The 27,444-nt window shown below is 39.0% G+C and overlaps 1 protein-coding gene across 1 annotated transcript in view; it reads right to left on the reverse strand.

Annotated features, from left to right (window-relative positions):
• GADL1 (glutamate decarboxylase like 1) overlaps positions 1-27,444 on the reverse strand; it is a 226,625-nt gene that overhangs the window by 177,376 nt on the left and 21,805 nt on the right. The window contains exon 4 of the mRNA XM_016140785.2: positions 21,317-21,399. The gene's annotated coding sequence lies outside the window, so the exon portion shown is untranslated. The remainder of the gene's footprint in view (positions 1-21,316; positions 21,400-27,444) is intronic.

The following is a 27,444-nucleotide window of genomic DNA, read 5'->3' on the forward strand; positions in this document are numbered from 1 at the left end:
TCTCAGGTCCCTTTCTGTTTTTCTCTCTTTATCCCAGAACCTGCCAGAGTTTAGAGCACGTGGTTGATGCTAAAGAAATGTTTGATGAATGAATAAATGCACTTAAGCTCTAAACTTCCATACTTCTTTACATAGTAATAAGAAAAAAATAAGCCCTCTTGAAAAGGGAAGTTGCTTCATCTATCAGAATATGAATATATTAAAATTCCTGGATTTCTGTTACGATAAATGGACGATAATTTCACTAGAAATACTTCCAAAAAAGGCAATTAATTTAAGGGTACCCTGATGCCCCAGAGATGTTCTTTCATATCATTCATTTAGGAAGATTAATACTTCATTTTTATTCACTGGAGAGTCAAGACCCCTGGGGACATCTTTAAAAATTGATCTCCCCTTAAGCTTCGGAGATCCTTGTCTCTCCAAGTGAGGTATTACCTGGAGGCTTGTTAGAAATGCAGAAGTTCAAGCCCAACCCCAGGGTTTGAATCTGCATTTTAACTAGAACTCCAGGTGATTTGTGTGCAGGCTGAAATTCGAAGAATGCTGCCATAGATCAGTCCAGCAAGGCTGAGATCAATGGTGAGATGCATCATTCCACTTTACGGTTTATAGTTAGAACCTGCCATGTGCACCACATACTTAAATACCCAAAGATAAATACTCGGTAAAACAATCTTTAAGAAACCTTCAGAATTTTCCTTAATTGTTACATTAAGCCATATGAAATTGCTGCTACTCAATGTTTTCAAACTACAAAATTAGCCATTGGCCATATTTCGATATAATACCTATCATTTAACAAGTGCTTGTAATGTACCAGGCTTTGTGTTAAGTACTTTGGCAATGCTTATTCTAATTCACGAAATACTCTGTGAGATAGATATGAAGTTCATTTTATAGTTAAGGAAGTTAAAAACTAGAAAGGCCATATTTCCAAAGTTACACAGCCAAGAATGAAAAAGTTCAGGTTCATACCTAACCCTAACCCCAAGGTCCATCACGTCTCAAGATGTGAGCCTCAGACCATCACATAAGAAGTTTATTAAAGTGACTATTTCTGGGTACCAGCCCAGACATACTGAATCTCAACCTCTGGTATTGGTGTCTAGGAATTTGTATTTTAGTAGTATGCCTGAGAATTGGACATGTTTTATTCAAGGACAAATTGAATCCTACTGTTTTTATATGCTGCTTCCTTTCCAATTAGGTGTCAGAAGGCCATTGTCATAATAATCTAACTCTCCCTAGGGCACAGTGACCATATATCCAATTTCCCCAGGACAGTCCTAGCTTATGAACATCAGCATGGTACAATTATTAAGAGCTCCTCCTTTGATTTGCAAAAGTGTTCTGGTTTGGATAATAAATTACATGGTTGCCTACATTAGGGAGGAAACTGGGCAGCATTTCTCCCAAGAAAGCATCAGAGGTTCTCTCCCCATTGGGCAGCTCTCTCGAGCTTCTCAGAGAACTAAGCAAGTCTGACTCTGCCCCAGGTATGTCCAGTGCCCTGAGCCTCACTCTCCCCCACCCCTCAGCCTGGCCTCCTGAGCCTGAGGCTGCAGCCCCAGGACAGCAGCGGCAGGGAGGGTTCCAGCTGCACCTAAGGCATTCGTACTGGGATGCTCGAGCTGGCTTTCCCTGGATATTCTCGTTAGAAACCCTTGAGCAGTTTGATTTATGCTCTACTGAGAGAATTACCTCTTTTCCACTTCTCATCCTCCATGCCATTAGGGTGTCCTTGCCTGAGACTCGTTTTCTATGCCTTCATGGGTTGTGTCCCCACTAAGCCATGAGAACTGGTGGATCCCAGTGTGTGACACAAGCCCAGGCACTGAGTGACGTCCCAGCAGATGCTTGCTGACAATCTCAATGAACAAGTTAATATAGTTATCAGGTTATTGTCCCGGGAGCAGGTTTTGACAAATTAAGGAGAAAGGAGAATAAGAAAATTAGTGGGCAGAGAATGTAATTCTATCAAGGCCTTGAGGGAGCTCAAAAAGAAAAAAAGCCTGTAGGGTATCTGCAAGGTCAGGATACAAAAAATAAATTTATCTTTAAAGAGTGTTAGCTTGTTTTCAAATAATGTGCTCAATATATTCTCCTTTAGCCTCTAGACACCTTTTCAGGTTAAGTGCCCCCAAATTTAAAACAATGGGTTTAATTAAAAATGTACTACAGAGCATCGAAAAAGTCTGCAAACACAAAGAAAATAATCTATTCGTTATACCTTTTCATTTTAATATTTTGACTCATTGCTTTAAATTTACGGGGACTTTTATCTGTGAAGATAGCTAGCTGGAAGTTGAAGAAAATATAACTTCAATACTGTTTAAAAATAAGTTTATCTTATACATGATGGTTATTTTATTTTTTTTTATTTTTGGGTGGGGGGCTTTTAAGGCTCTTTATTGTAAGCTAGTACATTATTCAGTCTCGATGTGGCCTATTCTATATCCTTAGTTCTAAGAGTTATGTTCAGCTAGTCTTCGGGTGGTTCTCCAGGCTGCCCGGTCTAGAATTTCGCTGGGAGGAGGTGAGCACAGCGAGTCCCTGTGCTGCCATCTTGACCAGGATGTGTGACGGTTCATTTTATGTGTTAAGTTGACCAGGTCACGGGGAGCAGATACTTGGTCAAACATCATTCTGGGTGTGTCTGTAAGGGTGTTCTGAATGGGATTAGCATTTGAATCTGTAGACTGAGTAGAACAGATTGCCCTCTCGAAGGTAGGCAGGCTCATCCTATCAACTGAAGATGTGAACAGAACAGAAAAGCTAAGAGGGAACTCCTCCCGCCTGACTGTTGAGTTGTGACATCAATATTCTCCTGTCCTCAGACTGGAACTTGCACCATCAGTTTTCCTGGTTCTCAAGCCTCTGGACTTGGACTGGAATTACACCACTGGCTGGTTTAGGCCTCTAGCTTGCCGACTACAGATCTTGAAACTTCTCAGCCTGCATAATCACATGCGTCAATTCCTTATTATAAAGCCCTTGGCTGTCTATCTGTCTATCTACCATCTATCTATACCTGCACATCTGCCTATCCTCAGAGTCCAGAGTGTGTCTCTCTCTCTTTCTCAGTGTATGTCCAGCCAATCAATATATTACACAACACCCTCAAAATGTTCTAATGGTCAAATAAATGAGAGAAATACTAGATAAAGGCAAAAAAAAAAAAAAAAAAAGGTTTTGAATCAGAACCTTTAAGATGATTGCATGCATATGTGCCTCAAAGAGAGCAACATAACATGTAGATTTTCTCTGATTTTTCACCGCCGATTTCTCATTCCTCCAGTTCTCTCTTTTTATTCTTGCGAGACTGATATTCCAAGAAACACTGTGGGGAAAAGCTGTGCTTAACCCTTTCAAAGTGCCCAGGTCTGATCATAAAAAAACTAGCAGCAGGCGGGACTTTTGAGGTGCTTTCCATAAATCGTATCCCAGGGCCTCCATTGCTTTTCCATTTAAGTTCCAAAGATCTTATAAATATCTGTTGGCTACACTTTCGTCATCATAAAATGAGATTTTTGTCTCTTTCTATAGAATCTGCTTCATTGGGACTGAAGATCATTATACAAAATGACTGGGATTCCTGGCTTTGAAGCTTGCCAGCTGTGTGACCTCTGGCAACTTCAGTTGCTAACTTCTCTGTGCTTCACTTCCCTATCTGCAAACTGGAGATGATAACACTTATTGTTAGGATTAAAGGAATGAATACACATGAAGTCTATATAGAGTTATGCTGTTTAACAGGACAGCCACTAGCCACGTGTGGTTGTTTCCACCAAAATTAATTAAAACTAAATGAATTTAAATTTCAGCTCCTTGGTTACACTAGTCACATTTCAAGTGCTTGATAGCCATGTATGACTGGTAGCTAGGCTACCTTACTTGACAGCACAGAAGTGATATTTCCATTGCCACAAAAAGTTGTAGAGCCCGAGCACTTAACAAGGGCCAGTTTTCATTTTCCAAGGCCCAAATAGGTTCAGCTTAATTGATCAGATCCTTAACTGTTCAGTCAGATCGCCCTCTAGGAGACAAATACAAACAGTTGGTTCCTAATCACTCTTTGCCCTCTCTTTTCTTTATCATCCCATTTCCCTCCAGAAAGAAAGAGGTGAATAGACGAGAAGGGGGGGGAAGGAAGGCAAGGAAGGAAGGAAGGAAGGAAGGAAGGCAGAGGAGGAAGGAAGGAAAGGAGAAGGAAGGAAGGGAGAGGAGAGGAAGGAAGGAAGGAAGGAAGGACAGGAAGGAAGGACGGAAGGACGGAAGGAAGGAGGAAGGAAGGAAGGTAAGGAAGGGACGAAGGACGGAAGGTGCAGGAAGGCAGGACGGAAGGGACGTGACTGCCGGCAGTCAGGCGAAGTCGTAGAGGCCGGAAGTCCTCCCTTCCTTTCCTTCCTTCCTTCCTTCCTTCCTTCCTTCCTTTCCTTCCTTCCTTCCTTTCTTCCTTCCTTCCCTCCCTCTCCCGCCCTCCTTTCTCCTTTTTTCCCCTCCCTTTTCTTCCATTTCCTCCCCTCGTTCCCTTTCTCCCTTCCTCTGTCTTTCTCCCAACAGAAGGATTGTCAGAGAGTTTCCTGGCCCCTTATCAAAATTTGACACCTGCCTCTTTGCTATTTTGTTTTCCTAGTCAAATACCCTGCCACTCCAGTGTCACTGCTGCATTTGAGCCTGAGAGCTCATACTATTCTCATACTACCCTCTGGAGAGGACCCACTTTTGTGAGTCAGAGAATTAAGCCTGTCTTTCCACCGACTTTATCCTTTCTCTTTATCAAAGTGAAAGATTTTAACATACAATGATATTGTAATAACATCGTACTATGTCAGATGGTTGCTGGACATATAATGGGGATCACTTCTTCAGATATATAAATGTCGAATAACTATAGTATCCACTGGAAACTAATATAATATTGAATGTTAGCTATATTTAATAAAATCCTTTTCAAAAGAAAGATTTTGACATAGATAAGTGTGCACCTACTAAGTTATGAGTAGTAGCAAATGTCACTGTAATGAGATCAACCGAGCAGGATGACCATGGGCTGCTGCCTAGGCCTTAGAGAATCAAGCTGCAGAAAACTTTCTGTTGATAATACTCAGTGTAATAAGATGTGACCATCGCTTCTTTCTAAAAGGATCATAATGAATATTGATTCTTAGTTTTGGAGTCTGGCTCATTAAAATACCAAACAGAATTCTACGGGGGAATGAATTATATTGATCGGCTCATTTTGTTTTATGGGTTTGTTTCCTATGTAACATGTAATTGTATTTTATAGTTGCTATAATATGCAACAATTAAAGACCTAATTTCGCTAAACAAGAATTGGCTTATAAATTATGAAACATTCTCCCCTGTCAAACTCCTGGACAATTAAACAAAATTTTAGCAAATTCTATCTTTGTAGATTGTTTTGTATTGGGGTGGGTGATAAAAAAATTAAAAAGAAATTTTTTTCCCCCTTTCTGTCACTTTTTAACTTTCTTAGCAGTTAAGCCACTAGTAATGAGTATAGTGAATTCAGACAAGGCTGTTAAATTTTTGCTGAGGTCTATTAAGCTGTCTCTTTTTTTTTTCCTAATTATTTTGCTTCTAAAGTCTCAAAATGAGTTGCCATCAGTTGTGTGATGGCAAGAGCACAGGTTCTGGGAATATTTAGACTTAAATTTAAATTCTTCCTTTCCTTCCTCACTTCAGTAGATAAACTGTGCCTCCATGCACCTTGATTCTGCACTTGACCAGGTAACGTGCCTTGGTCAACAAGATGGCTCTCTGTCAGCATTGCCCTTAGATATGAAGAAAGACACAGATAAAGATATCAGTCAATATGCTGAACGGTTATGTATACATCGGCAAAACGATTCTTCCTATCTGTAAAAGCCAAGTTTGCTGAGACAGGAAAGGAGTAACTGCTTAGAAGGTAGCTTTTATACTATGAAACACAGACTGAGAAATGATATTTCTACAATAGGGTAGCCCTTTAGAAAATAAGGTAATTGATAGAAGAAAGAAGGATATGGGGGGAGGTGACTAAAACTTAGATGCAAGAAATCTTTAAGGGCCCAGCTGACTCCAAAAAAGAAATGAGGAGAAAGCCTAAATAGGATTTATGTTTTTTCTTTCCTTTGTTTAAACTAGACTGTACAACTCGCATAGGGAATCCAAGCATATCATGGCAGATTCACAGTGACTGACAGTTATCATGGTAGATGGGCTTAGAGTAGTTACTTCAGTGATGGGTAGTAAAAATAGGAGATGGGCCTGCCCCTTAACCCAGGGAATCCTTGCACTTCAGCACAAGGGAGTACTGAGAGAGCTAGAAAAGCAGGAGAGACTGGGGGGGGGGGGTGGGTTGGACAAAGAGTGCACAGAGATAGAGAGAGCAGGACCAGACGCCAGGGCTGAGCAATGGGAATGTGGCTTACGCAAGGAGAATGGGATCTTTTCTGAACTAAAGAGCATTGGACGATTAAACCCCTAAGTCTCTATTGTATTTGATACTGTTCAAGGCAGGAGCATTGCACGGGGAAATCTCTGCATCTGGGAATGACACTAAAGGTCTTGTGGGTAATAAATAACAATTATAAAAGAGCTGGAAAAAGATCCCACAAGACAGGGCTAAAAAGTCACAGGTGAGATTCAGCGTTGACAAATGTCTGGTAAAATGTTTCAAGAAAACGAAGTTCTTCCACAAAACGGCATCGATAGTGTCTCTAGAACTAATTAATTATAGATGATTCAAAAGAAGCGTATACCCATAAAGACAGAGAAAAGGGGAAAGGCAATGTTAGAGAGAAGATGAAAAATACGACGAGTGGGAAGTGAAATGAGAATGCTCAAGGTCTACAGAGAAAGACGCTGGCGACATGCGAAGGGATTCCGACTGTGGAACCCAGAAACACTCAGGAACTGGAGCTGCCAGGGGAAGGACAGGGCTGGAAGGAGACGGGCTGGTATAGAGTTTATATGAGGAATAGTCAAATACCCAGATCCCAAATCCTACACCCTTAGCCATTAAATGGCAATTGATTTCCTACCTAGAAGAAAGATGAAAGTTTTTTTCTCTGAAGAAACTAAGCAAGAGTGGCTCTGGTTCCTGTATGGTAAGGCATTATATTAAAAACATCTACGTAACGGGCAGACCCCATCCTCCTTCCTCTACTTGCCAAATGCATGGTAGCACACAGGCTTGTAAACACTATGCTGGTAACCGCAAATATTTCCTGTGTGTAGACCAGTTTATAAAAAGATCTACAGATCCCCCCAAACCCCACCCCCCCAAAAAAAAACGGCTTACTCCTTGATTTGGCTTAAGTGAAGCAAAGAGGTTTGACAAGCCTTACATATATGCAGAGCTTCCAATCAGCTTCTTAGTACTTCGTATAACATGTAATTAGATCTCCAAGAATCGCCTGATATGTGCGATCGCATCAATCAAGCTCTCAACATCAAAGACTGAGACTGAATTGACTACACGCAATGGCTGGCCAAAAATAATAATGCCTTAAATAAAATAAGAGTTAATATCGTTGTTAGGTAATAAAGTCTGAAAGCAGGCATTCCATGATGGTTCAGACTCCGGTGGTTGGTTGTCCTCTGGAACATAGGTTCCTTCTATGAAGATACCAGAAAACTGTTTCATCAAGCTAGCGCCTAGCTTCTTACCTCAAATAACCTCATGGTCCAACATGGCTACTAGAGCTCCAACCACTGTGCTCAATCCCAAGCAGTAGGGAGGAAAAGGGCAGAAGGGAGAAAGGCCAAACCACCCAGTTGAGTCGATAATCTTTAGGGAACTTGCCTAGAAGCCCTACAAAACATTTCCACTTACCTTTGGCCAGAACATACTCGCATACCTAGCTACAAGGAAGGCAGGTAAATGTAGTCTTTCATCCCGGTTCATATCTGCCCTGAGTTAAATTGTTCTATGGAAGAAGGAGAAAGTGGTTTTCTGGTGGAATCATCAATCTCAGAGAGATACACACATAAATACACACACTCATGCACACACAAAATGAATAAAGCAATTGGAAAAAAAACAGCATTGAGATGCTGGGAGCAGAAGAAAACCTTGAAAAATAGTATTTTCAGAAAGTTCGAAGATGTTTCACTCATGAGTCAAGAATATATTTCAATTTAAAAAGAAAAAGAACAAAAAATAAGAGCTGTTTGAAATTTAAAGTATGGTGGCTACAAAAAAAAGGGGAGAATGAATTGAAAGATACACTTGAGAAAATCTCACATAAAAGCAAAAAGATTAAGAGATAGGACAGTAGAAAAGACCAGGAAACTTGAAAATCAGTCCAGAGAGTTTAATATCCTAATAATAATTGTTTAAGAAAGAGCTATCAAAGAAAATTGAGGGAGGTCAAAAGATAATAATTAGAAGTTTTCTCTCTTTTGAAGGATATGTGTTTCCATTTAATAGTGCTCAATGAATCCAGTAAAATAAAGGAGAAAAATTCATACAAGGTATTTTATCATGAAATATCAGAACACCAGAGAGACAAGCTAAAATTTCCAGAAAGAAAATTTTAAAAATTCCCAAAGCAACACTAGAAGATGGAAGATAGAATTCAAAAGAAAAATGTCTTACATAACTGAGGAAAAATTATATTTAACCTAGACTTCTACAGCCCGCCAAACTGCCAATCAAATATGAGGTTAGAATACCCACTTTCAGGCATAAAGTGACTCAAAATGTTTACTTCCCAAGCACTCTTTCCCAGAAACAATTAGATGTTCCCATTGGAATGGGGGAGTAAGCTCAGAAAAAGGAAAATGTGAGACTGGGGAGACACAAGATCCAACATTCTCGGGATAATGACAAAGGGGGGTCTCTGGACATCAGCTCTGCAACAAACCTAAGGAGCAACCAGTCAATTTTAAGAGGGTGATAGAATGCTCCAGGGTAGATGGAATTAAGCAAAGACATTAGAATTGATGAATATGACCATCCTGAGAGAGGCTTGAAGTTTCTCACAGAGGAAATTAGTTTACATCTATAGGATAATTTGAAAGCAACAAAATCATAAAAGTTATTATCTTCTTTTTTAAAAAGCCCTGAAAATTTGTATGAGAAAGGATATATAATACACAGTGACCCATAGCTAGCCTATAAATAATATTTACAAAGTTGTAATAATGTAGAATGTTAATTTAACCAGAAATTGTGATATTACCATATTAAGAAGATAGGTTAGGGAAGTTTAGGAAGTAAAGGGGAAATATAAATTTATGGAGTTAAAAATAGCAATTAGGCATATAATTTAGAGAAACAGAGGTAAACACGAAGAGAAAGTGCTAAAAACAATTGGGACCAGTTGCCTCTGTGGAGTGGGACTTTCAGGTAGAGGATAATGTAGGTTACTGCTATTTTTCATGATAAACATTATGGTGGCACCATTTGACTTTCACAGCCATAACACCAATTAATATGACAAAAGAAAAAATATTAATTATCTATGCAGAAGCAAACAAAACAAACTAGTTCTATAGTGACAAATTCTGGGCAGCACTTGAAGAGATTTGTATAAAAAAGAAAGGGGAAAAAAGGAACTGTCAACCCTCCATGTAAGCACAGCTTCTGCTTCTTGTACTCAGATCCCACTTGTATTTCTGTTCATCCTGCTCATAAAATCTTTGTCAAAGCAAGAAAATACCCAAGCAGAGGTTTATACTAATGTAGGAGTCAAGCTGCTTCACCATGAGGTAACTACCTTCTGTCAACAAGATGCCCCTCCCATTACCCTAAAGCAAGAGTAGCAAGAGAATAAGATCTTCCGTCTTGGAGGACAAAGGCTGGGGAGGACACTGCTAACGTCTAACGTCATGAAAGTTTTGCCAGGATGTATAAACACAGTGCCAAAGGGGTAGAGAAAGGAACAGAGGACAAGGGTATCCCCTATGCCTTTTCTTCATCTTCTCAAGTATGAAAAGCACGAACTTAGAGAAATGAGATAAGTCAGTAAGAAATACATTTAATCAGTTCTATTGATTATAATTATGATCATTGTAAAGATCTGAAATATTTCATCAAGAAAAACCCAATTGGTGAATTGAATGATATAGTCAATGCACGCAGAAATATAGATCAATCTCAAAAAAGCATTATGTTGAGTGAAAGAAGTCAGAACGGTAGTTACTCATTTTGCCACTGTTCTTTAAACTGTGCATGTGATTCACATACTCTTATATTTCCCTATTTGAACGATTCTGGGGGTTCACTTTTACAACATTTGTGAAGTATAATACTTCTACCTAAAAAGTACTCCTACTTATGGAGGTTATTAACATTTGTTGAAAACCTACTTTATATGTATCATCATCATCATCATACTAAGAGTAACACTGAATTGGTTGCCCTTGTTCTAAATTAAAGATTAGAACATAGAGGCTCAGACACAGGAAATGGCCTTGCCCACGGTCCAGAGATACACGCGTGTGGAGTTGACCGCAGTGTCTTTGCTCTTTTGATACCATTGTATTGTGGGTAATTCTGTTCTTTTATTTTAAGAGACATTTCTAAAAGGAAACAAAAAATTATTTAGATTTGGGTATAGCACACTTTCAGGGAAGGCAGCTAAAACGCTCCTCTCTCAGAGCAGCCTCCCCAGAGGGCACCTCAGAATCGACTTCAGCATTGCTCTTCCTTCTGCCATTTTTCATTCTTCTGTATAATTACATGCCTTGATGTTTTGAGAAGTTCCATCCTAGAAATTAACTTCATCAATGATACAGAAAAGTTTGGCTCTCCTAGAGGAATACTAAATGAGAAAACAACTAATCGATGAGGAGTAAAAGCCAGAAATTAACAAAACTTGCAGGTGATGGTTCAAACTTCAGGATGCATTAGATGAATTATGTAGGGCATTCCTAATGAGCTGCACCAGGATTTGACTCTTGCCAAAAAAAAGTAGAACCTTGGTGATTTATTTAAAAGACTTTAAAATCATTTAATCGCTGGACCAGGCTCCAGAGGTGATGTGACCCACCAGAACAGTCCCTCTTTCTGAAGTATAAAGAAATAAATAAAAGGAGAGAGAGAGAACTAAAGTTCCATCCTGATCACATGACTGCCTCACTCTGATTCTTTTAGAAATCTCTTTAGGTTGGATAAATGGCAGAATTCAGAATCTACCCTCTTCCCAGCTAGTTTCATTTTTAAAAGCATCAAAATGAAGCCTCCGGAACGGAGATAAGTGCTGCAGCAGACAGCTGCAAACAATTACTTCTTAAAAACAAAATTGAAAAACAGACTAATTAATTTACAAAGTACAGGGTGTGCCAAGAGTGCAATAAAAATCCATCCCACTTAGCGTCCACTCATGTTTCAGCAAAACAGAGCATTTGCAAAGTGCTGTAAATTAAATTATAAGGCAAAACGATGGTGCTCAATTCTCAGATACTCAAATACATGTTTGAGTATCTAAGAATTATATGTATGTGTGTGTGTATAGATACATATGAACAATTAAACTAAAACCATTCTTAATGTAACAGAATCCTTAATAAGTAATTGGTAAGCATCTATATAGCCCATGATACTAGGACTATACCTATGAAATTCTTAAGTTCAGTTGTCCAGGCGGCTGAGATCAGGGTGGTATCAGTGGATGTGGTGAGGAGGTTAGATTCTGGATCTACTTTAAAGGTAGGACCCACAAGATTTTCTGACAAATGACCGTAAGTTATGAGGAAGAGGCATGTAGGATGACTCTTTGGATTTCTAACTTTGAGCAAATAGAAGATGGAATCATCATAATGTGAGTTTAGACACGTAGAGTTTGAAATATCCATTGAATCTGTAAGCAGAGAACTAGAGTAGGCAGTTGAATATATGAAAAAAAGAGGAAAGATCTAATATTCACTGTGGGCCATTTAGTTGTTGTACTTAATATTCATTACCTCATTTTCTACAGAAGCCTAGAGTTAGGTATTTTACCTCTGTTTTGTTTGACATTGTTTAAGAGATAAATATTAAATAGCAAAGAATTTGAACAACTTTGTCAAGGTCATGCTGCCAGTACACAAGGAGGCCAGGATTCAAATCTAGGCTGTCTGATGCCAAATCAAAGCCCATGCCTTCTTTGCGAAGCCATGCTGCCCCAAGCCAAGGTCTTTTGTATCTTTTTACTCCTTGGAGGAGTGAATATTTTACCTACTCTCATTAATTAAAACATAGATTGCATGTTCTGGAGACCCCAAAAACAGCGGTTAAACAAAACCATTGATGCCATTTCTCTTTCTATGTAACAAATTGGAAATAGGAGGTACAGGGCTGTTGTGGCAGCTCTACTACAGGACATCCTTTGGGGACCCAGGCCAGGCTCCTTCTGCCTTCTTGCTCCACCATCCCCATATTTCCTTTATCTAAAGGGATTGAAATAGCTGACTGTCATGGCCATTAACCAAAAAAAGAAAAAAAACAAAAACAAAAAAAAACCAGAATGGAAGAAGGGGAAAAAACCACTTGAAAATGGTACGCATCATTTCTATTCACATCTCACTGGTCAAAACTTAGTCATATGGCAACTTCTATTTGCAAGGCAAGCTGGGAAATATTGTCTTTATTTTAGGCAAGCAAATGTCCAAAGCTAAAAAATGAGGGCTTCTAATACTTCTGAGAGAAAAGGTGGGGAAAAGGAATCAGAGGACAGCAAGCATTATCTGCTCTACGAGCTGGGCTAGATCTCTTCTAAATGTCTTACCATGAACGCTTATGCAACAAGTTTACTTTATGTAGATTTGAATTTTAAAATATTATTAAAAATCTCAAGGTATGTATGAATTTCTAAAATGCTAATTCTTTCTGCCCCTGGTTCCTGGCACAGAACTCCTAAAACCTCTATAATTTCCTAAGTGATAGGAGCACTAGCAAGCATCTTTTGTTTTAATATTTGGTCTTTGATTCCAGTCCCTGACACAGAGTTTCCAAATTCCTTGGAATTTCCAGGTGACAAGACAGTCTTTTGTTCTAATGTGGTGATTCCTGGTGGGCTCCTGGGTAGCTTCAGGGTAGGGGATGGTCTCCAGAAAGATCAAGCCATGATTAGAACCTTGGATCTTTCAGCCCTACTCTTCATCATCCCAGACAAGGAGGACTAGAGATTAAATTAATGATTAACTATGTCCAACTAATAAAGCCTCCATAAAAATCTCCAAAGTCTGAGGTTTGGAGAGCTTCTGGGTGGGTTGAATGTACCCATGTGCTGGGGGGCTGGCTCACCCCAACTCCACGGAGATAGAAGCTCCTGTGCTCAGGACTCCAGAAATTGCACCGTGAATCCTTCAGCTGGCTGACCATCTATATCCTTTATCATATCCTGTTGTATATAATAAACCAAAAAATTTTAAGTCTATGTTTCCCTGAATTCTGTGAGTTGGTCTAGCAAGTGATAGAACCTGAGGACAGAGTCACAAAAACCTCTGGTTGTCAGCCGGCCAGTCTGAAGCATCAGTGACAACCAGGGACATGCAACCAGAATTTGAGGTGGGAAGTGCAGTTGTGTGGAGTCTGCACTAACTCCAATTAGTGTCAGAATTTAATTGAATTGTAGAACACCCAGCTAGTGTCACAGAAAATTGCTTGTTATTGGGGGCGGGGGTAGGGGCCGAATCCACACAGCTGGTGTCAGAAATGCGTAGTGTGGTAGTAGTGTTTGTGTAAAGCAGAAACAGGAGAGAGTTTCTTCTATACAGATGGGGACAAAGTGAGTCGTAAACTGTGTTTATACTATTGCCATTTGGAACCACCACTTTAGCTGGTAAAACAAAATACCTGTGTCATTCTTGCCCAGGATGAGTCTTGAATGACATGAGTTTTGAATTATCAGATGCTTTCAGTAATGCATCTGTCACAGAAAGTGTGGCTGTCCAATAATTCTAATTTCCCTTTCCATGATCCAATATCAAGACAGTTCTTTTATAGAAAAGCAACTCTTGTCAAAATAGCTGCTACTTCTCAAATCAAACTGCCAATTTAGGGAGATGGGGTCAAAAGAAAACAAGATTCTTCTTCTACTTCTCTCTACTTCTATTATTAAGTAGAATAACAATGGGAGTAATGATAATCAAGAATGAGAGAAAGAATAAACGACAGTCCCAAGTTTCTAGGGACTTTCTACATTTCTAGCTCAGAATTCTAGTCCAAACTGAACATCAAATTCGTATATATAATTGTCACCACTTGGAAGTCTAACAGATAGTGCAATCTCAAAACGTCCAAAACCAAATCTTTAAAACATCATACACAGCTTACCCATCTCAGGTGGGTTGTCTTTCCATGGGACAATTTGGGACTCTTCTCAAACCCACATCCAACCTGTCAGAAAATTCTTTTGGTTCCATGTTTAAAATACATCCATAATCTGATAACTTCTCACCACATCCACCAACATTATCATGGGGCCAAACACCATCTTCATCCTGGTTATTACAATACCCTCCCATTCTATCTGTACCCCCTACAGTCTACTCCCAACAAAGCAGCCAGCGTGATGCTTTTAAAACCTGACTAAGATTATATTTTCCCTCTGCTCGAAAGCCTCCAGTGCCTTCCTGTGTGCTTCACGGAAACTGCTAGAATCTTCACAGTGGTTTTCAATGTCCCAGGACTCTCATTTCCCACTACTCTCTCCTTTGTCACTGAAGCCATACAGGGCCTACCTGCTGTCTCTGAAATAGGCAAGGCATTTCCACCTGAAGGACTTTGTTTCAGTTGGTCCCCTGCCTAAAATGCCCTTTTCTTCCATTTGTCTTCTTAGCTCACTCCCTCATCTCCTTCAAGTCTTTGCTCAAATCTCACCTCAGTAAGGCTGACTAATCCCCTATTTAATACCTCAGCTACTCCCCGACCTCAATATTCTAGATTCTCCTTTATGCTGTTCTAGATTCTCCTTTATGCTGTTCTTTTTCTTTCTTCCCACAATGTTCAAACGTTTTACTTATTTTCTACGTTTACTTTCTCTCCCCACTGGAATGCCAACTCCACATGAGCAGGGGTGTCTGTGTCTGTCTTATTCATCACTGCATGCCAAGCCTAGAACAGTGGCTGACACATAGTAGGCCCTCAACATACATTTGTTGGCTAAAGATTTTTAAGTAAAAGTACCTTATCAAGCAAACCAGAAACATTTCACCCTACAGACCCTTCCAGTTTTGAGAACAGCAACATAAGAGTGCCAAGCATTTCTGCTTAGTCCACACCCTGAACCTGGCCTTGTATTCTCTAGTTCTGCTGACCTTCCTACCATCCAAGTTCTCACATCAGACTTCTCCTTAAGGTCGAACCTGGTCTTCATGGGTTTTAGAAGAAATAGTACCTTTCCTTTAACTTTTGTTTTTAAGATAATAGTATCAAAGACCACGCAGTATGAGTGGGGACACTGAATGCAGTGAACTGGACTTGCAGGAGCTGGAATTCTGCTGCAGCTGCTATTATTTTAGAACAGTTAGAATAGGACTCGGGCAAGTTACGCAGCTTACTTAGTAACTTAATAAATCACGGGGACTTAGTTTCCTTGTTTGTAAAACCCAGGATGCTAACATCTTTATAGGATGGTTAAATGGGTGTATAAACAAAAATTGTTTAGCATAATGCCAGGCACATAGTAAATGTTCAATAAATGGTAGAGATTACTAGCTCAGATTTCATACCCAGATCACTAAGCTAGTAGTATAATAGGCATTAAAGTCTGAATATCTGGTTTAAGAAAAAGACCAGACGATAAAAATGAGGGCAGGAAAATCAAATGGTTCTGAATAAGCAGAGGCATTTTTTTAATTTAATGTTCAGATTATGAAATATATCAAATACAGGAAAGTAGAGGGAGTAATATAACCAAAAGTTTGTGGGCCCGCAGAAAAGTTTTCACAAATACTTATATTTAGCAGGATGTCAGGCAGGTATTTCATTTTAAGGAAAAAAGTAGAAGTGCCTTATGTTCTCCTTTCCATTCTCATTCCCCTCTCTGAGGAACTTAGAGTACACCCTTCCCTACACATTTTTATATTTTGGCTGTATATACATACATGCATTATTGTTTTAGCATACATACACACATTAATAAACAATATTGTCCTATTCTGTTGTTATATGTTTGTATGTTTTTGCTATTAAGTGCTCTCAAACTCCACAAGAAAAGTATAATAATGTATATATTAATCTTTCCTTAAGTTTTTGTGATATATTCACACTAGTTCATATAGTGTTAGTTCTACAAAGCTCGGTCAGTATACTTTTCCTGGAAAGGGCTAGATAGTAAAGGGATAAATAGTCTAGACTTGCAGGCCATCCATTCTCTGTTACAACTATTAAACTCGGCCGTTGTAGTGTAGAAGCACCCATATATTACGGAAGTGAGTGGATGTGTCTGTGCTCCAATAAAACTTTATTTGCAAAAACAGATGGTGGGCCAGACATGACCCAAAGGCTATAGTGTTGAAAGCTTGCTACATAGTATTTCAATGAAGGAACATGCATCAATTAGGTTTTTTTTTTTCAACTTTTATGATACCTCAAGAAATATAAAGTTAGGTTATTACTCATTTTTCTCTAAATCAGGCCATGCTTCAGTGAAGAATCTTATAAGTGCTCCCTGTGTACCTGAGTGAGGACTCCTCCAGATAAGCGCTTCTATAACCTTTAATGTGGTCATGATTCACCCAAGGATCCTGTTAAAATGTACAGTCAGTAGGACCTGGGGCAGGCCTGAAATTCTACTGGTCTAACAAGCTCCCAGGTGACACTAATGCTCTGGTTCATGAACCACATTTTAAAAAGGCTGGCGAGACCACAGAAGTGAAATTGCTCAAAATTATTAGATGTTATCAAATTGCTCTTCAAGGTGGTTGAACCTGTTTACACTCCCAGCAGTATCAGATGCCACTTTTCATTTCTATACACTTTCCCCAACAGTTAGAATTTTCAGACTTTTATGTGTCAGCAATTTGAAGGTTATGAAATTGCACCTTGTTTAAATTTGCTTATCTTCAATAACTGTAGGTTGAACATCTTTTCATATCTGGCATTGCTTCTCTGTATATATCTTGTTCACTTATTTGTGGTTTTACTTGATTTGCATGAACACTTTTAAAATTTACACATTAATCTTTTGCCTGTTATATCCTTTGCAATTATTTTCTCCCAGTCTGTTTCTCTTTCAGTGTTCCATTTACTATACAGAATATCTTAATCTTAACATGCTATAATTAAACCATTTTTCATTTTGTTTGTTTTAGAATTTTGTTTAAGAATTTCTTCCTATGCTCCAAAGCCATAAAGATATTCTCTAAACATTTTTCTTTTCACATATAGCTTTTAATTCATTTTGAATTGGTTTTTGTGAATGATGTGAAGTAGGGAACTAATTTTATTTTTTTCTAAATGGAAAGCTAGTTCTTCCAATGCCATTTACTAAATAGCTCATGCTTTCTGCACTGATTTGTAATGTTTTCTCTATCACTTATCAATTTTATATATGTGCGTATGTGTGTGTTTGCAGATTCTATTTAGATTTATTATTCTTCTGCACATCACAACACTGTCTTATTTGCTATAGCTTTATAAGCCTTGCTATCTGAAAGGGTACCTTATTCTTCAAAATTGTTTTAATTATCCTAGGTGTTCACTTTTTAGCTTTTCTATTCACTATATGTACATACAGATAAGTGCACACAAGTACGATAGAAGTATAGCTCAATAAACTTTTACAGACTAAAGAGACCTGTAAAATCAGCATGCAGATGAAGAAAAGAATTTTGCTGGCAACCCAAAAGCCCCTGCTTTGAAATAGAGTATCAATTTCCTTTTCTTTTTTAAACTGCAAACTAATTCATTTTGTAGATGAGGAAACTAAGGCCCAGAAAGATGACATTTCCCATGAGCCCAGAAAGAAATTTGCTGTGTTTAATCCCACTAACCATATGCCTTGTGTCTGTCATAGAACTATTACATTTAATAACGACCCTATTAAATTGCTTCCTTAATAAAGATCATTCTGTGTCAGCAAATCGTGGTTTCCTATTGTTGTGATTTTTTCCCTCAGGTTTTGCATCATTTCATAGAAAATATTACATTTATTGTTCAGAAAACTTAGCCAAATTACTTCTAAATAGCTGAATGGTTGAGACACCTTAAAAAGAGAGGTAAAAAGAAAACCAGCCATTTGCTTTCAGGAAAGACTCGAAAATCAGCAATTTGGGTTACAAAGGGAAGAAATTCTAAGGGGCTTCATTTCAATAACTGTACCTGGTTATTAATGATGACCCTAGGTGTTGTTTAAACATACATGTTACGGGTGTTTAAATGACATGTTATGCCAACACCCTCGTCAACAGCATGTGGAGGACTTTCACACATACTGCACTTAAGGCAAAAAGTCACAGTTAATTTACGGCCAAGGACACAGCTAATACAAGCAGTAAATAAAGTCTTGCTCTGAAGATCAGCAGATTAAGAAGGATGTTGCCACACCGGGAGTACTCAAGTACATAAGCTAGCACCTCTTTGTTCTACTTCTGAACCTAGGCCAAGACCTAGCATAGTATGAATGGTCAATGTTTATGGAATAAATGAACGAATGAATGAATGAATGAATGACAGGGATGCTAGAGAGAGCAAAATCCTTTACAGAGACTTCTTAAAGTTGTTCTCATTGCTTTCACTCTTTCATTTCTCCTATTTCACTAAGATGATAAAAGGAAAGGGTGAGGAAGAATTTCATGAGAGGAATTTGAATAATGATTTTTTCATGGGAAAAAAATTGAGGACCAGAGGAACAAAATTACAGGACCAAACTGTATATTTTCTGGTAAAGACAACAAATAAACAGAATTTACAGATGTTTCCTTACATTTTTATAGCATCTTTTAGAAAACCAAATTCATTATTCTCAAAATGTGATTTTCAAATTTACTCTTTTAAACGAAAACCAGACGATGGGGGGGAAAAAATTCATGGGTGACTCATCCACAAAGGGCTCACAGAATTCCTGCTGGGGTCTCATTCTCACTCTTTTGTGACCCTAAAATCCTCCCCAGTGAGAACTGGTTTCAAGTGGCTGTTGGAAGAGGGAAGGAGGGAAGACTCCACTCCCTCTTGCCTACTCCCAACCCTTCTACCTAGGGACAGTTTCTTGAAATTCCTTTTAATGAAGTACCACAATTTTTATTCCATAAAAATATTTAAAATAAAAAAAAAAAACAAAACTGTTGACTTAGATTCACACAAAGGGGTAAATAGCTTATCAGATCTTTTCCAGAGAGTAGGTTCTGATAGCTAGACTCCACGGAGAGAAAACGCACTGCAGCAAAGTAAAACAAATGCTGCCTACTTTACATTTTGCTTGGGGCTGCCCTGCCTCTGAATTTAGTGCCGTCTCTACCAGATTAGTTCCCAGGGATTTGTTCTGAGAACTCCAGCACTGTCCCATTCCTCCACTACCTGAGCCTTACCTCCTCCTCTCTCAGCCCGCTTCGTACTCCGAGATGTCACTCTGCCAAACGCAATTCTGGTTTGCCTCCTGTCTATCTCAATAAAGCTACACTCTGGAAGGGATAAAATACTAAAAAAAGAATCGTTCTGATAACAGTAACCCAGCTGAATAATAAAGGGCTCAGTTTTCCTAAAGATAAGGACACTGGTTGGTTCTGGGCGCAGGCTCCGAGTGGCTATCCACAGCAGGTTTATAGGAGAGTATTCTCAGGGTCAACACCCTCGAGGGCCTGACGGGAGCACAGTGGGGCAGGGCGAGAAGCTGAGCTGCATTGCAGCTGCAACACAGGTCTCAGCCAATCCAACAGGGAGAAGCACAGCTGAGACGGCCCTTCAGAGCTGTGCTGAATTAAGGCAAGAATACTGCCTCAGTTTGAACCCGGCACTGACCAGCCACTGAATGAGGTCTGTGCCTGAAAGGAGGGCAAGATTTTGGACAGATCTTGGGCAAGGCAGCTCTCTGCAGCAGAGGCCAAGTCCCAAAGAGACCAACTGGCTGAGGCCATCAGCCACCAGCACTCCCAGCAACTGGAGAGATAAGTGCTTCAGTCCTGGAGGGGATCTTGGTGGGGTGCCATGTCATCCACTATGATAAGTCACTGCCTTTTAAAGGACACGTTGGAACAAGGGCTCAGAAAAATTAAAAACTGCTCATTATTTTATTAGAAACTTTACCAAGATCTCTTCTTTCCAGATAATTATGTCCCCTATAGTAATGTTATCCATAGTTTTTGAGTTGCCAATTCAACACACCTAGATCAATCTGCATTTGCAACTGTCACACTGATAATAACTCAGTGCAAGCATCTGTCTGCATCCCCGTGTGGCCAAACCAACAAATTAAAATGTCTGCAATGTACATTAACATAAATTACTTTTCTGTTATTTCTCCTTTATATTTCAGTTTAAAATATGTGCATAAGTAATGATATTCATATAAATTTTATTTCAGGATAGTAAATGAAGCCTTATAAAATATTTGATATGAAAAAGAGAGAATTCGTTTTGAAAAAGTAATTTAGGATGGGTACTTGCCCTAGAGTAATTCTCAACCCTAGCTGCCCATTAAAATTATCTAGGAAGTTGTAAAGCAACTTGATGACCGGGCCATGCCCCAGACCAATTAAATCAGAACCTCTGGAGATAAAGCCCAGTGATCATTATTTTTTTTTTGAAATTCACCAAGGAATTACAAGGTACAGATAAAGTTGAAAAATCTGTTCCCTAACACAGTAGTTCTCAAACTTGAATGTGTTTTACAATCACCTGGAGAGCTCATTCAATCACAGATCGCTGGGCCCCAACCCTAGAGTTTCAATAGCTCTGGGAAGGGACTGATAATTTGCATTTCTAATCAGATCCTAGGTGATGCTACTGTTCCTGGGACCCACTTTGAGAAACAGTGCTCTGGAGGCTCTGCCTGCAAGACCAGAGTCCCTCACCACATTTAGCGACTCTTCCTCGTTCTCCATGGTCCCCCTTCCCCTTCAACCATCTAGAAAATCTTAGAAAAATTTCTCTTCATCCACCTCTAGAAAGACCCTTTCCCTTCTCTTGCCACACAACTGTTTCCAAATGTTACGTCTTCTCACACTTCTGAGCAGCAGCCACCAGCTATCAGGTAAAATGACCTCAAACTTCTTCCATGATTTTTTCATCTCCTTTTGTTTTGAATTTCTTTGTCATTCTAGGCATGATTCTACAGATTGCTGGACTAGAAACACTCCTGTGAAACAGCAAAACTAATTGCTTCTATTACACACTTCAATCCCAACATTTATGCTGTTGGAAAGCAAATGCACTCACCTTTTCACACTCACTGTTTTTCATCCTGAGATGGGCTAGGAGCAGCTGTTCTTCTCCACTATACAGCAGTTTGCAGCCAGGATCTAGAAATGCATTATATTTGTTATGACTTAAATCAAGCAGCATCAATAAATAACGTAATGATGGGCAGCCGTAATTTGGCTACAGTCCTCTCTTAGTCCTCCCTGAAATCAAGGAGGCACAGTCGGCCCTCTGTAGGCACAGATTCTTCATCCACATATCGAAAATATTTTAAGTGTTACATTGTTGCTGTTGCGTACTCCATTAAGGCCTAGGACAGTTGCATCTGTACTGAACAAAACACAGACTTTTTCTTCTTATCACTATTCTCTACACAATATAGTATATCAACTATTTACATATCATTTATATTGTATTAGGCATTAGAAATAATCTAGAGATGATTTAAAGTATAAGGGAGGATATACATAGGTTGTATGCAAATACGACACAATTTTATACAAAGGACTTTGAGCATCGTGAAATTTGGCATCCGAGAGGGTCCTGCAGATACCGCCCCAGATACTGAGGGAGGACTGTATTTCACAGGCAGGTTTAAAATAAGATTTGTTTAACCTCCCCGCCCCCCTTCCTGCAGTCTTTCAATGGGACAGAGAGCTTTGCAAAACTCATATTAAAGATTCATATCCTCAATGCCAAACACTAAATCTGAAAAGGCAGTTTGAAATTCAGATAAATATTAACTTTCTCATTGAAAAGAGCCTGAAGAAAAAGAAGACCAAAAAGTCCTCATTTTCTCTAGTAAAAGAAAAATATTCACACAATTTCTCAGTTTGGCTAAGATTAATAACTCATAATCTGAAGATATTGGCTTCTGTTGAAGTGAATATCAAGATCTACTGACCTGAGGAGTAAATATTAACAGAGGTGAAACTGAGGTTAATAACAAACCTCAAGGGATAATACATCTTTATATTTGCTGAAATAAAAAGTCAGCCCATATATCGCTCATACATACATTCAAAACCTCTTTAACCAGAAGCTCTGGAAATCTTTTTGCTATGACAGATTACTTAAATATATGGCCAAATTTCCATTTGTATTAACATTCTCTGGGTACCGAGGCAGCCAGAAAAGCAAAACATTAATCACCTCTGAGGGTCATCAGTAGCCAATCAAAAGGCAGCCACTTATTTACATATGAGGTCTAATTGGAAGAGACTGAGCTTAACCAGCATCTAATTCTTTTCAATCACACTAAAGTAGCCAGTGTTGCTGTGACTCATGCAAATATTCCACTATCTAAGAAGCCCGTCTTTTCCCCACATACAAAATAAAAACAATCTAAATTCCTAACTTCAGACAAATCCAAATAAATATGCTCATTGTCAACAACAAATTTCATAAAATGTTAAGGAGACAGTTTTTTAAAGGTAGGAAATATAACTTTACATGAATAAAGGAAATATAACTTTACAGCATCTGAGCTATGATGACAGAGGGCCAGTGTTGGAATTCTGGCTCTCCCACTTATTTGTTCTTATCAGGCAAGTCATTCAACTACTTGGTGACTTAATTTCTCATCAGTAAAATGAAGATAACAACAGCACCTACTTCATAACATTATCGTAAAGATTAAATGAGTTAGGACATGTAAAGTACTTTAAGGTATGCCCAGAGCATAGTAAGGGATATATATGTATATGTTTTAGAGGAAAGAAAACTTTAAGATCATTTGGCCCCAAAATCTCAAACCACTGTGGGTACCTAATCTTGCTTGGCCTGAACCACTGATTTTTAAGCATTGCTACTATTGATGTTTATTTATATTTATATTTATATAGTTGCGGACATCTAAAATTTGGGTGAATTCCATATACAATAATCGGTTTTCTTGAACAAACTTCAAAGACACATGCATACTGGACTTACAGTCTGAAGCCAACAACTGAATAGTGTTAAGGAGCAGCTGCCTGCTACAGGACAGATCTTTCCACCCCTTTCACAAAGTATGTGCTTGCCACTTGCCACAGTCCCCACCACTCTCTATTACTCCCCGTCTTGAAGCTAAGTGCCAATTGACAGGTATTATCCCATTAACACTCTTGCTTTTCTTGTAGAGTATAAAAGAAAGAAAAATTTATCCTCACACTCATGTCTTCTTTTAAATAAGAAAAAGAAACAAAGAGCCACATGTTCCAAGAAAAATGTGAGCTACACCTACTTTTCTAGAGCATAAAGAAGATTTCTAGGTTTAATATGCCAACAAAGCGTGTCTGTAGCAAAAGAATACAACTTAAGCTGTCCTTAGAAAGACAAACCATAAGAAAAACCATGACTAGAATGTGGAAAGGATGCTGAGGAAAAGCTTAATGATCTGTAAAAGACACTGAAATTTCAATAGTAGCTTTTGTGAGTGTGAGGAAATAACAGGTGGTGATGCTGTGATATGCAGTAATGTACACTTTTAACGTTCACGTCACCTGGACCGTGTGTGTAGGGATTTGTATTTCCGACCCTTGACCTAAGCCAATGTCGTTATTGTATAAATGAAGGAACTGAAGCCAGAGAAATTCAGGGATTTGACTAATTTTAGCATACTGCTTGGAGGAGGGTATGAAACCATAACTGCACCAGAACTTCATTTCTTCAGCCCAACTTTTTCCCTAATTCGAACTGGCTTTGTCTGGTCTACAGGACTATGACTCACTTGCTTTCTTTCAATCAGATCCTCCCACCTTTGCACAACCGCACAGTCACACCCATAACATTAAGCCCTTAGAAGGTTAGGTTTCTGTCAGCATCAAACTCTCTTAGGAATAAAGCTTCGGGTCTATCAACCATGAATAGGGTGGAGTTTGGGTCAAATTAAGGGTAACATCTTGACCTCAGTTGTGTTTTAGCCTAGGATCCATGAAGGTGGAATGACCTTTTTGGCTACATCCCCTCAAAACCAGACAGAGAGGTACTATGACTGAAATAAGGACTCGATACAACAATCGGCTGCCTCCCAACTCCCTTAGCTACCATGACTGAGTTTTCACCTATATAACCTATTCCCTAGAGGCCATCGGGAAGCCAGGCCTTCAAATGCTAGCTCACCTGCATCCCCAGGCTTGCCTCTATTTCCTTAAATAAACTCTTACTTTCTTTGCTGTAAACCCCTATTTGTGTCTCGTTTGGCTTTACAAGTGCAGGCAAATGATCTCCCTTTAGTTCAGTGACAAAACAACCAGGGTTTCTTGGCTCCATTCCATGTCCTTTCTGCCATTCAAGTACAAATACGAATGGTTTCCAATGTGACTTCACGATGATCCTCAAAGTGAATATACATCCTCATGTGAACTGAATTTCATCTCAACATCTTATGAGGTTATGGAGAGAGGTATTTAAATTCTTTCTGTGTTAGCTCTCCAGTTAGAAAACACTAATCTTAGTCTAGGAATTATAATTGTCAAAAATGTTTAAAAGATAGAATGTTTATTCTACTAGATCCTGGGTCAACAGACCATATAAATGAAGTTAACAGTCACCTAAGGCCTTAATGACAGCATATAAATGTTAAAAATGAAACTATAAAACAACTTAAACAGTACATATACATTTGGTGACGTGACAGGACATCTCATCAGTTGCCAGAAATTTCTCCATTTTCTTATTTCAATACATGTGAACAGTCTTCAGTTCCTTTCAAGAAAATGTAGCAATATTTTTATAGTCCAGTTTGTAAATCAACGCCTTCTTCTTTTTCTTTATGGTTGCAAAGTATTTCAGATTTTACTATATATTATTGTTCTGGTTTATCCCTTTGTGATGGTTAATTTTGTGTGTCAACTTGAATATGCTAAAAGATGGCCAGATATCTGGTAAAACATTTCTGGTTGTGTCTGTGAGGGTTTTTCCAGAAAAGACTAGCTTTTGAATCAAAAGACTGAGTAAAGAAGATCTGCCCTCACTACTGTGAGTGGGCATCACAGAATCTGTTGAGAACCAAAATACAACAACAACAACAACAACAACAACAACGAAAACAGAGAAAGGGTGAATTCAATCTTTACCTGCTCTGGGACATCGGACATCAGAGTTACTGGTTTTCAGACCTTTAGACCCCTGGATTTACACAAGCAGTCCCCTCTACCCCACAACAGGTTCCCTGGTCCTCAGACCTTCAGTTGGGCTCTCCTGGTTCCCCAGCCTCAGACAGCAGATTACAGGACTACTTGGCCTCCATAACCACTGAACCAATTCCTATGATGAATCTCCTCATATATACAGTCATGTGCCACATAATCACCTTTAGGTCAATGACAGACAGCATGTATGACAGTGGTCCCATGAGATTATAAAGGAGCTGAAAAACTCCTATCATCTAGTGACATCATAGCCATTGTAACTATCATAACATCTTAGCTGTCATAATGTCATAGTTGTCGTAAAGTCGTGGTGCTAAGCATTACTCACGTGTCTGTGGTGATACTGATATAAACGAGCCTACTGGGCTGCAAGTCATATAAAAGTATAATACATACAGTCATGTACTTGACAATAAGTGACTGTTACCAGTTTGTGTATTTACTATACTATACTTTTCTGTTATTTTAGAGTACTGTACATTTTACACACACACACACACACACACACACACACACACATATAAAAGTTTCCATAAAACAGTATGCCGTTATATCAGCAACAGCCTCATATATCTAATGTTTACCACATCTATTGATTGCATCACTTCCTCTTACATCTAGGGTGTTCTATAAATTTATGTAGCTTAAGTATACAGTGTTTATAAAGCTTACAGCAGGGTACAGCACTGTCCTAGGTCTTTGCATTTCCTCACCACCCACTGACTGACTCCCCCAGAGCAACTTCCAGTCCTGCAAGCTCCATGCATGGAACGTGTCCTATACAGTACCATTTTTTATCTTTTACATTTTATTTTCACTGTACCTTTTCAAGATATGTTTAGATACACAAATACCATTTTGTTACAGTTTCCTACAGTATTCAGTACAGTAACGTGCTGTACAGGCTTGTAGCCTAGGAGCCACAGGCTACGCCATATAGCCTAGGTGTGTAGTAGGCTACATCATCTTCGTTCATGTTAAGTGCACTCTATAATGTTAGCACAGGACAAAATCACCTAATGACACATTTCTCATTGGAAATTGTCCCATTGTGAAGAAGCAGCACATGAGTGTATATGATGTACATACATCCTATTGTTTCTGTTTCTCTGAGATCCCTAACTCTCCCCTCTTCTCTATCCTTCCTACTACTGTTCTAAGCAAGGCCTTCATATCTCTTCTTCTACCCTTCTGACTTATCTCTGGACTGTCAATCTTGTCCCCCTCAAGCTGCATAGAATTCTACAATTCAGATCTGGCCTTATCATTCTGATTAAAATCCTATGCTGTGGCTCCCTAGGAATAGTTTTAGCTCCTGTCCCTCTAAGCTCTCCCTGATCTGTCTATAATCTCAGGTTTTCTTTCTCTCATCTATAGCCTATGGTTGCCAGGCTGCCACTAAGGTGTTTTTCTCCTCAGTGCTTTGCTCATGCTGAACCCTCTGCCCAAAATATCCGTATAGCCCTGCTCTTTCTCCCTTTTCCCACTGGGCTTACTTATTTATCCTGTAAATCTCAGGAAGCCCCACTTCCTCTAAAGACTCAACCAGCTGATCTGACAGATGTATTAACTGCCCCTCTCAATGCTCCCTTCACACTCTTCATACTCGCTGCATTGCTTTCTAAGTACCTATTTATGCATCCGTCTCCCCTATGAGAAAATATGAATTCTGCCAGGGCAAGGACCAAGTCTAATTTATGTCTTTATTCCTAGAACCTGGCACAGTTTCAATGTAATGGTGATACCTCAGTGAATTTTGGTTGAATCCATAAATAGCTGAAATATATACTTATACCCCACGCCACACACACACACGCTTTCTCTCTTTTTCTCTTTCTCTATATATGTATATATGTATGTATATGTGTGTGTGTGTGTGTGTATACACACAATATAGACATATGTGTTATATATATCAGAGAGATTAGGGATAGCTACTGGAAGATCTACTATACTAGCTAATGCCTCAAGATGAATTGATAAACATGCCTGCCTAGAAAAGAGAGGGATTTA

This window comes from Rousettus aegyptiacus, unplaced genomic scaffold, assembly GCF_014176215.1.
Source record: "Rousettus aegyptiacus isolate mRouAeg1 unplaced genomic scaffold, mRouAeg1.p scaffold_m13_p_4, whole genome shotgun sequence".
Taxonomy (NCBI): domain Eukaryota; kingdom Metazoa; phylum Chordata; class Mammalia; order Chiroptera; family Pteropodidae; genus Rousettus; species Rousettus aegyptiacus.